This window comes from Eleutherodactylus coqui, chromosome 12 (assembly GCF_035609145.1).
Source record: "Eleutherodactylus coqui strain aEleCoq1 chromosome 12, aEleCoq1.hap1, whole genome shotgun sequence".
Lineage (NCBI taxonomy): Eukaryota > Metazoa > Chordata > Amphibia > Anura > Eleutherodactylidae > Eleutherodactylus > Eleutherodactylus coqui.
In genome coordinates, this window is record NC_089848.1 from 26,168,756 (window position 1) to 26,183,197 (window position 14,442).

At 41.9% G+C, this 14,442-nt stretch overlaps 1 protein-coding gene across 3 annotated transcripts in view; it reads right to left on the reverse strand.

The window, feature by feature from the left end:
* ULK4 (unc-51 like kinase 4) overlaps positions 1–14,442 on the reverse strand; it is a 649,532-nt gene that overhangs the window by 140,969 nt on the left and 494,121 nt on the right. The window lies entirely within an intron of this gene.

Consider the following 14,442-nt stretch of genomic DNA (forward strand, 5'->3'; position numbering starts at 1 on the left):
TAATGTTTTGCATTATTATATCACAGAAGTTATAGCTTCTGATCCAGAAACACAGTCTCCAGTTAACAACCATAAAAGTTGTGATTCCACTAGCCCAGAGTTGCGATTTACATATTCTGCTCAAAAAGCTCTGGGGACCGCAGTTTTGGAGCCGTCCCAGTAGTTCTATCCTCCAAGTCACAATCTGTGACAGCTCCTCTATAACTAGATTTACTGTTTTATTCCAGAGCCCCTTCTGTTCAGTGTGCTTTGGTCAGTAGATATTGTGAAGTCTCACACTAACAGGACTGTAATTACTTTTAAGTGTAAATTGATGGAAAGATACTAAAATCATTCATGTGAGAGACATACATCTGTGTGATTGCGAATAAATATCCACATGCTCCCTGTGCCAACCAATTACTGTACCTGCAGATCACACCAATCAGCATATTGCAAAAGCAAGAAAATACATGAAAGTTAAAGTTACCAGCAGCAACAACATGTCATTATTCTCTATGTCAGAGTTTATGTAATAACCTTTGGATTTTGTTAGGATCTATTATGTTTAGCGGATGGAGTGAGCGGGTACAGCTGGTGACACATGCTGCTGCCCAACCACTGCTTTCTGCAGCATTTGCAAAAGAAAGGAAGTGAGCAGTAATATACTTTTTTAGCTCAATCACATGCAATAATCTCTAAGGCCTCATGTCCACGGGTAAAAATCGGGCCCGCTACGGATTCTACATATAGAATCTGCAGCGGGTCCCTCCTGCCCCGCGGACGTGAGCGCTGAAAATACAAATAAATAAGAATTTACCTATCCGTAGCGGGCGGCGAAGCTCTGCTCTTCCTCACGGCCGGATCTTCTTTTTCGGCCGGCGGATGAATTCCTGACGCCGGCGGCACGTCGCCGGCACGTCGTCGACGTGCCGCGCGCATGCGCCGGGCACATCCGCCGAGCCGAAGCAAGGGAGATGCGGCCGTGAGGAAGAGAAGAGCTTCCTGGCCCGCTGCGGGTGAGTAAATGCTTTAAATTCCTATTTTAGGTCTCCCGCGGATCCGGACGGCTTCCATAGGCTTCAATAGAAGCCCGCGGGAGCCGTCCCCGCGGGAGACCCGCACGAAAATGGAGCATGGTCCAGATTTTTTCATGCTCCATTTTTTAAAAAATCCATTTTATTGACGATCCGCGGGTATTTATCTACCCGCGGGTGGTCAATGCATCCCTATGGGGTGCGGATCCGCGTGCAGGTAATCCGCTGCGGATCCTAAATCATATTTTGCCCGTGGACATGAGCCCTAAGGGACGCCCATAATGGCTGGACCCCACTGACTGCACAGTCACATTCACTTAGGCCGGGCGCACATGAGCAGGTCAGATTCCATAAGCGGAATGCAGTGGAAGATGTGCGTATGACAGCTAAAGCGAATTGCGTATGGTTGCATATATGTGTGGTTTTCTGCGCGGATGTACAGCATATGACAACATATTGTCCATGCAAAAGAATAAACGCAAGCAGGAAAGGGCATTAGAAAGTTGCACAACCCCCTGGAAACACCATTCTGTCGTGGTGAGAGCTGAGAGCCTTCAGAATGGGATGCTGCTCTCCAGGCTCGACTGGTTTTATGCTACTTTTTTGGAATTAGCATAAACCACTTTAAAAAAAGCACTTTCTTGGGGAGGAAGAGCCCAGAAGAACAAACGAGGTGTTGCAGACAGAAGCGGAGGTTGTAGACAGCAGCAAGGCTTGCAGACAGTGGTCTGAATGGTTGTGTTGCTCTCCAGGCTGTCCTGCATTGCCTGCCCACAAATTCCTGCTTTCTTTATACCATTTGCTATCTGGTCTCCTATAAACATGCATACGAATCCGTATCCATATACAATGTAATTCCGTATGCATCCATAGAGATCAACGGAGCTTGTGCACGTGGAATCCGCGGTAAAATAGAGCATGCTGTGATTTTCTTCCGCTCACGGAATCTGTAATTCCAACCAGCAAGTGTGAGTAAAATGGCGAAAGTCAATGCATTTGATAGACCCCATATCATACGTGTGGACGGCAATCACGGAAGTTGCATTTCAAATCCGTTTGTGTGAGACCGGCCTTACTCAACTAACTTTTTTCTTTTCTGATCCACTGTGGATACGTGGCAGCACACAAATTGGATAAGGAAGCAGCTTATGCATTGGGCTGCCCCGCACTTATCCTTTAATCAACATCCTTCTGTCCCTGATGACTACAAGTAACTGAATGCCTTTGTTTCGTGACATGGCACCGCCCATAGAAGAGCGAAGTTAGTAGGCAGTTGTCTATTACAACATTCCACATACTTCAAAGCTAAAGCTGTTCACCTGCCTGTTGTATTTCAGCTCAGTTAATGTCACATTTTCCTCCTCGTTTTGTAGGTACAAGGCTTCCATTTCCATTTTGTCACATAATTCTTTTGATGAGGATATCAATTTCACCTTGCTGTCTCAAAGATAGAGAGATGCCATCGTTTCCAGGAAATTGGATATTTCGTGAAGGATTTATGTGAGATAGAACACTGCAGGGCTTGTAGGTTACCATTATTATCTTGCGGAACACTTGACCTCAAGAGGTTGCTGCACAAGCTCTGCATTTTTTTTGTCTTTAGGCAGAATAGTATAGGCTGGGGACAGACAGGCCCTCCAAACAAGTTCTTTTGTGTAGACCGGGCAGGGATTTAAAAATAAAACATATCCATACTTTGATTTCCAAGACGTAAAGGAACAGTGCATATCCAAAAATACATCTGGAGCGTGACCACTCACTTGTTGTGATACTCGACATTGCTGCAATGAAGTGAAGGATCATCAGGTGCAGAAGCACGAAGTACCGCGCTTCAAATAAGGTCCAAGGCTTTCCTTTTATGGAAAAGCTTTCAGATGGCACTCAGGCCGTCCTTAGTAAACCCAGCATGTGGGTCCGTACGGCGCACTTACTGAGACGCAGTAACGAGAAGCACATCTATTTTCATTGACTAACATTGTATATTCATTCTGCATTTACTGTTTGTAGCACTGCGAGCTAATAATGGGAAAGTTAGCAAAAATTGATTCATCTCTTCAGAGTTCTACAAACCTCAGTACTGCAGCTCTTACTTATCTTTTTTTTTTTTACCATACGACTAAGGACGAGCATTCAGAGTAGACTGTTAGGACGTGTTGGGACCATTGGATGCATGAGGGCACACATACAATGCAAACAAGCTCAGGATGACCTTGACAGATCATTGCTGAATTAGATGTACCATTGAAATGACTCATGGTCACAGCATACTTGCACACACTGCATCTGATTTTCCCACATCTATGATAACCCATAAGTTTACAACCACTGGAAGAGTTTCTACTCTCAGCAAACCTAGTCGGGGCTAAAGTATTACCCAATGGACAGCCTTGTTTAGCAACAAGAGATCCTAAAATCTCTGATTTCATATCCCTTATTTGCATATTACCCAGAGCAGCATGAATGACCTTTTGAGTCTCCTCACTCGCCGTCTAGGTGCTCTAAGGAGAAAAGATAGCCTTTCTGAAGCCCCCTCCCATGCCTTTCACTAGCAAAGCCCGACTCCTACTGTACACTGATGAAGGGCAAATACCCTGAAACAGCTGTCTGTACATGGAGTCTGGCTTTGCTTTTAATTCCCAGTCATTGTTACAAGACTGGTATAAAGAGTCTGGCTTTAGCTTGCAGGAATACTGCCTTCCAATAGGTGGAACTGTGGAAGTATTATTCCATCTCCCTTATTTGCATATTACCCAGTGGAGCATGAATGGCCTTTTGAGTCTCCTCAGTCAACGTCTAGGTGCGCTCCCTAAGGAGAAAATATAGCATTTCTGAGCCCCATTCCAGGCCTCTCAATATCAAAGCCAGACTCCTACCGTACTATACACTGATGAAGGGCAAACACCCTGAAACAGCTGTCTGTGCATGAAGTCTGGCTTTGCTTTTGATTTCCAGTCATTGTTACAAGACTTGTATAAAGAGTCTGGCTTTTAGCTTGAAGGAATGCCGCCTTCCAATAGGTGGCACTGTGGAGGTATTACTCCATCTCCCTTATTTGCAAAATCTTTGATACAATATTATCTTAGGATAAAATAGGGAGATTTTTTAAATCTAATTTAATGATGTCATTATACGCACTACTAAACCTAGTAGAAAAAACCATATTAGTGTCGTTTGTTTTGTGATTTAGCTTTACGTTTTAATACAGTGTGTACAAGTATGCTATGACCATGACTCCTTTCATTAGTACATCTAATGCAGCAATATATAAAATTAAGAATTACATTTAATGTGATTCTGTATTTGTAGTTTATTTTATCACATACAATGCATGTGATTTGTCTTATGTGGGCCGTACTAGCCGCAAGTTGAAATACTAAATCTAGAGCACATTACAGGCACTGCATCTACTTCCTGCAGAAGTATATTGGGCCCTTCTAAATACTTTTAGGATGTCCATAACAGTCAATAAACCTAAAAGGGGTGGGGACCAACATAATTTACTCTTATGAAGGGAAGGGTTTTGAATTCTGCAACCTGACACTAGATACTGTTGGACTGCAGTACACAGAAAGGCCTGTAGGGTGCTATAGACAGGCACTCTACTGACTGAGAGAAAATACCTGTGGATGTGGCAGGAACTAAGATAAAAGGATCAGTTCATACCACACTCAGGTAAAGGTTAACAGCTCAGCAGAGCTGAAAGGGCTGCAAGCCTGAGGTCCAGTGTGGAACAGTGAAAGCCTCGAGTCTAACGGAGGATTACCCTAGACTCTCACCCTGGTGGGGTACAGACAAATGAAGTGTGTTATTGATGTTATGGCATTGTGATATGCAATAAATGCTGGAAAATGCCAGATTTACAAGACACTCCAAGTCTCCTGAGCCATTCTATGTACGTGTGGGGTCCATTCCTGATGGATAGAATGGCGATCCTGTAGGCGAATGACCCCCAACCTGCCACAACACCCTGCAGGTCTTAACTATAAAAATGATATTACGTATTTATATTAGGTTATAGTTTCCATAATAATACAATGTGTTTTTCCTAATAATCATTCATGGAATTAGTTTTGTTTCGTGTTACGTGACATGCTTGTGACGTTAAGGGTTCAAAGTGCTTTTAGTTCACAGTTCTCATTGTGTTCATTGCTATGATGAAGAGGGCAATGCTTGAAACACGTTGGATTGTATGAACTAATTTGAAACACTATGACTTTTTAATACTACACTAATAAAAATTCAAGTTTTAATATAGCGGTGCTGGATCGATGCCTCATTGCGAACTACCAAACAGTCGTCCACTGAATTGTCCGTGCAACCTCCTGTTTTCTCCAGCTATAGGAATGGATTTCTTTTCTGGCATACAAATCTGGGTAAGTTACCTTTATTAAAATTTTATTGATGCTTATAGGCTGCAGCAGCATGTTTACAGGATGTTACAGACTGCTGCAGCCACTCATAGATCTCAGCATCTGAGCGCCGAGGTCTGCGATTGGCTGCAGGAGCCTGTGACATCTCATACGTAGCCTGACCGCAGCTCAAAAACACAAACCAGGCATGGAGGACAATACTGTGGTGTTGGATATGCGGGGACCCAGGTGAGGTGAATATAAGCTTGTTTATTGTGTTGTAGTGTGGAGAACCAGCTGTTAAAATAAAAATTAACTTAAACAACCCATTTAAAGGGAACCATAGACAGCATGACCCTGGGACAGATGATACAGCGCAAATCTGTGTTATTAAAAAAAATACTTTGAAATTGATTCGTCAATGGGGTTCAGAGTCATGGGGGTAGTGCCTTTGCCTGTTTCCACCCAGTCGCCTAGGCGGACAGGTCTCTCTCTATGGACAAACGAGGAGAAGCCCGTTAGTCTAGATGATCTGGGTAGGGAGAGGCCGGCAAGACCTGCCCCCGTGACTCTGCCCACCCACCCCCTAACTCCCACCATCCCACCTTTTCACTCCTGGCCAGTTTTACAAAGCATGACTTTTCTGACCTGGCAGTGCCAATCAAGCACAAGAATCTACACTGCATGTGCCTGCCCGAGGTTCATGCTGTCCGTGAAAGGTTGTCATAAAATTACATAAGCTCTTTCATCTGTACAATTACTAAAGAAACCAAAAAGCCCTAAGATCAGGAGTCAGGACCCATGAGATCGACATGTCCTAATAGGACATATGGGCTGTGGATGCCCAGTTGAATTAACCCCTTAACCCCTTCCAATCCAATTTGTATCCTGGTTTTCTTCCATTATACAACAACGCTATCTGCTGGCTAAAGCCAGTACTGCATGAGGTGACACATTGGATAGGCTCCGACAGCAGAGAGGCTGGCAATATACAGTAAGAGAACCCCGATGGGTGTCTTCCAACATCGGAGCTGTACAGCCATAAATCATAATGTCTTTACACGTCAGACAGTGGAATGGAAAGAATTAATTTATGCAAGCTACATTGTAGATATGATTGTAGACATGATTTATTTCCTATTTATCCCTGGTTAGATAGCACTTAGAAGTAGTTGTAAAGCCCTGTTACTGGAAAGCATCTGAATTCACAATAGTAGAATGGAAGAAACTCATAAAGTTAAACTCATTCTATTCTAGTCATTTGATAGTAGCGCACACGCAAGCCGCATGTATGCAAACATTACCTTAGGGAAGTGAAATAAATAGATAATTGGAAGAATAAAACCAGGACATAACCTTTATCTGCAATGGCATAACCGGTTTAAATATATTACGTCGTGTCTCATAAAGAAAGGAATTTTGTCTTGCATATGCTCATCCCATCTTCTGGAAGGAACGCAGTACTTACAATGTTATGGGGTTGCTTTGTGGAACATTAACATCCTATATTCTAGCCATACGTCGGTATGCAATTAGATTGCTTGATGACGTGATTGGGTAATGTTCCTCTATGGGGTCTCCTCTTGGACTAGTAATGGAAGAATGCTGTTCTTTATATTCACTGGATATAGATTTTCAGGACGGATGACGATTGAGTTTCCCGGTATAAGACACGTAAATTAAAATATCAATGCGAACGATGGGGGTTATCTGCTTTAAGGAACCCAAAGTACAGAGAGTTATATAGGTACTTGAGGCTGGGAGTGAATCTGCCATGTTAACATAAAAACACAAACCACGGGCTGTAGAACTGAACATTAACACACTGATTACATTTGTTATAAACTTATGATGTAGTTTACTGGACACATTACAATGTAATGGCTTCTTTTAAAACCATTATAAAAATGGAATATACGGGCGTCTTGCTAGCGGAGTGTCTGTTCTTCCAAAAACTCCAAGGTGGCTTAAAATCTTCCTTATTACATTTGCCTGTCGGCTGTGAGATTTAGCCCAGCTATGTGCTGCACAATAATACCTATTTGCAAAGTATTTGAAGCTACCTACTTCCACTTGCTCTCTTATCTTGAGGACATTCCAAAAAGACAATAAAATAATTCATGGCTATAAAAGGACTAGGAGCTTGTACAGATATAAAAAACCACAAATGTGAAGAGAAGAGACAATAAGCAACTGAGGGATGGTAGAGTGGCTGGTATGTGAGGAGATAACAGGACAGATTTAGGCGCACTGCGTCTGAGCCCTAAAGGAAACACCAGAAATAGCTCCCGGCGGATATGTTAAACATATCCATAAGGCTCCATTGTCCTTCTGGCTTCCGTCGGGCTGGTATGTGTTGGCATACGATTTTTCAACTTAAAGGTAAGTGTAGCAGATTGAATATTTCCCAATGTATACTGCTGACAAAAGTCTTAGACGCATGAGCTTTTTTTGGGTCTGTGGTGTGAATAGAGCTCTATGGATATGTTTAAAGTTGAGGCTGGGAGCTTGACCTAGCATACACGTTAACCTTAGGCTTAGATGCAACGTGCACTAAGCCATACACAGAGTCCCTATGGGGGGTGTATGGCATTGTATACCTTGTGACCACTTAGGGGTTTAGTCATCTATGAATAGATATCCATTTCTGGAGTAAGATGATTGGCACATAAAGCAATTCACTTCCAAAGAGATGAAGTGAGATGCTTACAACTGACCTCAGTTAGCTTTATTCAGCATATACTGGACAAGACATTGTAGTGCACAAGCCAAATCATGGCTGTCTGGCCACTAACTGCATGAATATAGGGTCTTTCACTATCAGGTGTAAGACCTATTGCCTGCCACCTCTAAACACAACACAGGTGGCACCACGATATGGTCCAGCTACCAAGACTAGGCACATTGTGAGATGAGCTCAGCCTTAAAAGGGTTTTCCAGAATATACTCAGGATAGGTCATCAGTTGTTGATCAGCTGGAGTCCACCGCTCGGGACCCTAGTCAATCAACTGATAAGGTGCTTGTTGTGAGTGCCGCAACACACAAGAGTTAGAAAAGAAACTGCCACGCCGACCCCGGTGTCGTGGTTGGCTTTTGTAACTGCAAGTGCAGCTCCCATTGGTTTAAATGTTTTAATGAGAGCTGCCCCTGTAATTCTAAGCACTGGCTACTACACAGGAGTTAAAGCAGCAGCTTCCGCTATTACCACTGTGTATTGCACCAGGCACCTAATCAGCTGATCGGCCAGGGTCCCAAGTGTCAGACCCCAGACGATCAACTATCGACGACCTATCCTGATGTTTAGTAATCAATAATATTTTTATGGAAAGTTCCTTTAACGAGCTCTCCCATCTGGCTGCTAATTATCTCATTAACAAGCTCCAAGGCACAGAAACCCCTTCTCTGCCACACAAACTGCCCGAAATGTCTGCACAATGGTCCTCTACTTGTGTAAGTATCCCACTACAGTGGCCACTCTTCCACAACCTATATAGTGGCATACGTTGAAGGCTTCCTTCGGGGTTATATCTCAGGGAATCTTCCTACTGCCAATGAAAGGCTCAGATGCAAGGTGCGATGAACCCAAGTCATATCTACATCATGTCATATATGACTATTCACAAACCACGGGACACAGAAATCAGAACTGGCTCACTGTGTAAGTGTTCCACTCCAGCCTCTGTATTTTCCCAGTATTTCATTGTTGGTATTATTAATTTATACAATGAACTAGCGTATTATGCTTCCTAGATGACACAAATTGTAACTATATTCATAATTATTATGTTGCTAACCCATCGCTAATTAACTTATGTTATAAACCTTTATCTTTCTTTATCATATATCCTTGGTGTTTCTTATTATGAGAGGTCCTTCACTAATTCTGATAAGTGATGGACCTCTTTGTAAACTACATTGGTAGTATTACCTTCGAGTGCGAAGACCACCAGACTACTAGCAGAACTCACTCTAGAACCGCCACGTAGAACTGACCATGTCAAACACAGCCCTCCTTCAAGTGTATTCCAGCTACCTTCAACTATTAACCCCATGGTTTATTGATCGTCATTACAAAGCAGACATTGAGGGGGAACTGCAGTCTTTTTAACTCAAACGGGTACTCAGTGGGTATTATACGAACACAGTTACCCCGTTAGCACATCCAGTGATTACTGTGGCCTCAGTAATATTTTCATGGAGAACTTTTATTTGCAGTCTGGTGCCATTATAGACTTTCAGAGGGGTTAGGCTCCTTAGTAACATAACCGTTGCCCTAATCTTAAGAATGAGTTTATGGGAAGGGGGGGGGGGCGGTATGGTTTTTGAGAAAAATGTAGGGTATCCTGTATCTTAAAAAGTTGATATGATAGAGAAAACTGGGGTCATTTTTAGATTCAGAAGCCAAAAGTTAGTAAAAAAAAACAAGTGTAAGATCTAAGTCAACAGAAATTGTGTTCCCCAGTGTAACAGGTACAGGTATGAGGCTCTATTGTGCCGTTTATGTTTAAAACTTCAACAACTATTGCAGATAAAATGAGTACTGTCTGAAATAAAATCTGTCTATCTGTGTTGTGATTGGTTGCTATTCTGCTGGAGTAAAATGAAAACTGTGCTGTGATTGGTTGCTATTCTGCTGGGGTAAAGTGAAAGCTGTGTTGTGATTGGTTGCTATTCTGCTGGGGTAAAGTGCTATTCTGCTGTGGTAAAGTGAAAGCTGTGTTGTGATTGGTTGTTATTCTACTGGGGTAAAGTGAAAGCTGTGCTGTGATTGGTTGCTATGCTGCTGAGGTAAAGTGAAATCTGCACTGTGATTGGTTGTATGGGCAACAAAGATAGATTTTATTTTAGACAACTTTCATAAGAGTGTGGTGCCGGCCTACTTTTCCATGGCCCACCCTGTATTATCAGTCACACATATGTATGGAAATATGATTTTATTTGTTACCCCACTACAGTCATCTTCTCCTCATTCAGAAATGGCTGATAACAGGGAGCAATAGATAACATTTAGCAGGAGGAGATATTGGCGCACATGGTGAATCACTGGGATGATTTCGCCATTTTATTTCATGATGGTGATGGGAATAATTCTAACAGTTCTGTTGACTATATCGCTGATATGTCGATGCCGCACACTTATGGTGGTTTGTGTAGCCAAGTTTCAAGTTCATAGCTGCGTTAAATATTGTTTTCCCTTAAGGGTTGAATTTAAAAAACAATCCTTTCTTAGTGGATCTCTACGTTATATAAAGAAGCTACGGTCCACATTTCATGTTCATAACTTCAGTAGTTTCAGCCATGCGTTGAGGAATCTGTCAATCCTGATATTTCATTTTATATGTATAGATGATGATCTATTTCCTAGATCAAGACATCTTAGGATAATCTGGAGATCAATGTTAGAGAATAGAGCCAGTGAATCAGAGAAAGCAATGAGCTCCTCATCACTTAAGCAGTCTGGTCAATTATAAGCAGATTCTTCTTTGTTTCAATACAATAAACTTGGCTAAATTGGCTTACAATGCATTTGGGAAGTCTTCAGACCTTTTCACTTGTTAACATTTTGTTATATTGTGGCTGTGTGCACATTTACAAAAAAAAAATTAAGTTTCCCCCATCATTCTGCACATAATACCCCATAATGACAAAGTGAAAACAAAATGTTAGAGATCTTTAGACATTTTTAAAAAAATGAAAAACTAACATTTTGAATTGAAATAGGTATTCAGATTCTTTGGTATGTCGCTTGCATTTTAGCTCTGGGGCCTCCTATTTCTCTTGATCATTTGTGAGATTCTTCTTCACCTTGATTGGAGTCACTTGGGGTACACTCAGTTGATTGGACATCATTTTAAAAGACAAAACCCTAGGTCTCACAGCTCATAATGCATATCAGAGCCAAAACCAAGCCATGAAGAGGAAATAACTGCCTATAGAGCTTAGAGACAGGATTGTGTGGAGGCACAGATCTGTAGAAGGCTACAAAAAAGTTTCTGCTGCACTGAAAGTTCCCAAGAGCACAGTGTCATTCAGAATTATTAACTGAAAGAAGTCTTGAACAACCAGGACTCTTCCAATAGATGACCAACCCACCAAGCTAAATAATCAGGGGAGAAGAGCCTTGGTAAGAGAGCTGACCAAGAACCCAATGGTCACTCTGGTTGAGCTCCAAAGATCCTGTTTACAGAAGAGTGAAACTCCCAGAAGGTCAGCCATCACCATGCCGTATTCACATCGAATACCCTTATGATTAGATACTCCATGTGCCAGATCTGCATTCACATCGAATACCCTTATGATTAGATACTCCATGTGCCAGATCTCTAAAGGTACCATTATATGGGCCAACTATCAGGTGCATAGCCCTCCTATAGACTATTCCTCCTGTGCTTTCACATAGAAGCAATAGTTGTTTGGAGGTGGACTGGGCTGGAGAGTTCTTCTGGTTGCCTGCCCCCCTCTATTCACTGCAAACAGGCCGTCATTAATAGATGAATGACTGCCTGTTTAGATCGGTCAATAGTGGCTTGGTTTTTAGGTGACCTAAAAACCAAGCAATTCCACCAAGTGAACAATTTCTCGTTCAGTGCTCTGTCGGTGGCTAAGTGTACACAAGACAACTGTGGCCCGAATTCACGGTTTCCAGCAATAATTTGGGTGAAAATCGCCCCATGTAAAGGTACCTAAACACGTGAAAGTCTGCCTGGAGTTTGCTAAAGAGCACCTAAAGGAATCCCAAGTGTGAGAAACAAGATTCTCTGGTTTGATGAAACCGAAATTGAACTTTTTGGTATCAATTCTAAGCGTTATGTCTGGAGGAAATCATGCACTACTCATCCCCTGACCAATACAATATCTACAGTGAAGCATGGTGGTAGCAACATTATATTGTTCAAGGGGGGGGGGGGGGGGTCAGCACCTTGGACAGGAAGAATGGTCAGGGTTAATGAAAAGTTGATTGGAGCAAAGTAGAGAGATATTCTTAATGAAACCTGATCCAGAGTGCAAGACTGGGTAGAAGTTCCCCTTCCAACAAGATAATGACGCTAAGCACACGGCCAAGGCAACACAGGAGTTCCTTAGGGAAAATTCTGTGATTGTCTTTGAGTGGCCTAGCCAGAGCCCTGACAACTAGAACATCTCTGTGAGAGACATGAAAACAGTTGTCAACAGATGACCCCCAACAAAAATGAAAGAGCTGGAGAGGATTTGCAGAGAAGAATGACAGAAAATCCCCAAATCCAGGTGTGCAAACCTTGTGGCAATATGTCCAAGAAGAATGGAGGCTGTAATCGCTGCCAAAGGTGCTTTAGCTAAATTATAAAGATTTCTAAATTCCGTTTTCACTTTGTCATTATGGGGTATTGAGTGCAGCATGATGGGGATTTTTTTCTTTTACTTACATAAGGCAACAACATAAATGTTAAAAAATGAACGGTTCTGAAGACTTCCCAAAGGCATTACAGGATGGGAGAAGTATGCACTGAAGGGAAACCCTGCCCTTACTGAGAAATAGTGGAGGCAAGCTGGACAGACCAAATCCATGTAGATGCATAAAGCTGGTATGGCCCGACAGATGTTTTTTTCTTTTTCTTTGACTTTAACCAATCAGACACTTCCTCCATATCAGCAACGTTTACTTATTTAAGCAGAACAGATTATCATAGGATAGTAGATGGTGAGGGCATGTTAGGTGCTTTCTGATGTTTTGCTTGAACTACTTTTGCCTGCCCAAAAGCCTATAAGATATCAGTTAACAGCTATTTTTTTTAAAACACCCATGGTATCAAAAACAAGGAACACAGCGAAAACATGTAGAGCAAAGCATCAATGTGATAAAGTCTGATAATGTTATAGACTCACAGTCTTAGTTGCCTACCTGCTCATGCTTTATGTGGAAGTTTGACATTCCTTGATGCCTATACTTCCAGTTTTAAAGTAAAAGCATCTATTCATGGACGTACGTATAAGTGAATGTTTGTGTGTTTGGTTTATGAATATGGCATCAAGGTATTTATGGAATGCATATGGTACAGTGCAGTACATGGGTGTCTCTCCGGGTATTGAATTGGAGAGGTCAACTTTATTTGAGAGATAACCAAAGTAATTGTAAAACAGATCCCTACATCCCTGTATCTTAGGTTTACTATTACTTACATTGAACCGGTAAGCACATTCGAACCCCATAAACTACTATGGGTCTGAATGGTGAGGAAACGGGGGTTCGGGGAGCTGTGTCTCAATACGTTTCAATATGGTCAAATATGATAAAGAAAATATTTTGCACCCCAAAATTCTAAATTTAGATGGAATTATGTATAATCCTAAATTAAATAAGATCCATGATAGAGACTTTGGAATTGCATGAAGCACCAGATTGGACAGTAGTACAAACACTCTTGTCAGAGGGAGGAGCAACTCCACAACAAATGCAGAAGACAATCTCTGTTGCCACAGTTTCTCCACCAACCATCTGAGAAATTGGGATATATTTCAGCTAAACGTGGCGGTATATAGTACCATCTCAGTGTGATCTTCACAAGTGTCTCAATATGTGAGCTACATTTAAGTGCTTCATGATGTATGTTTAAAGCCTGTTTCCATTCCCATTAGTGAAGTTATAGTTTAAATATTCTTCCCATCCCTTTAGTGAATACACCTTATGAAAATATGCACGCTTATGAATTAAAGTATATATAAGTTTCAGGTCACTGATACGTTGGGTGAATATTTGGGTTGCCCACAATGTGGGCTTATGCAAGTTTAAAAAGTGTTGTATTTGCATATACTTATACATTTGCCCTGAGTATTGTTCGATAAGTATCTGTATCGAATTTGTTGAAACGGGACAAGGGATTCTCCATGTATGATATGTGCAAGATTCAAATAAGGAAAACCATATTGAAGTACCTCAAGAGTGATATACTCTCCTGGAAGATTGGTCCAGCAAGGCTATGGAATAGCTTCCATGTTCTTAAAGTGAGGTAATGTCAGTTCCCCCAAAGACATCCCCATTACTGATTTAGTGGAGACAGGGCCAGCAAGGTGTGGGTCAATACGGATCCAATGTTTCTGA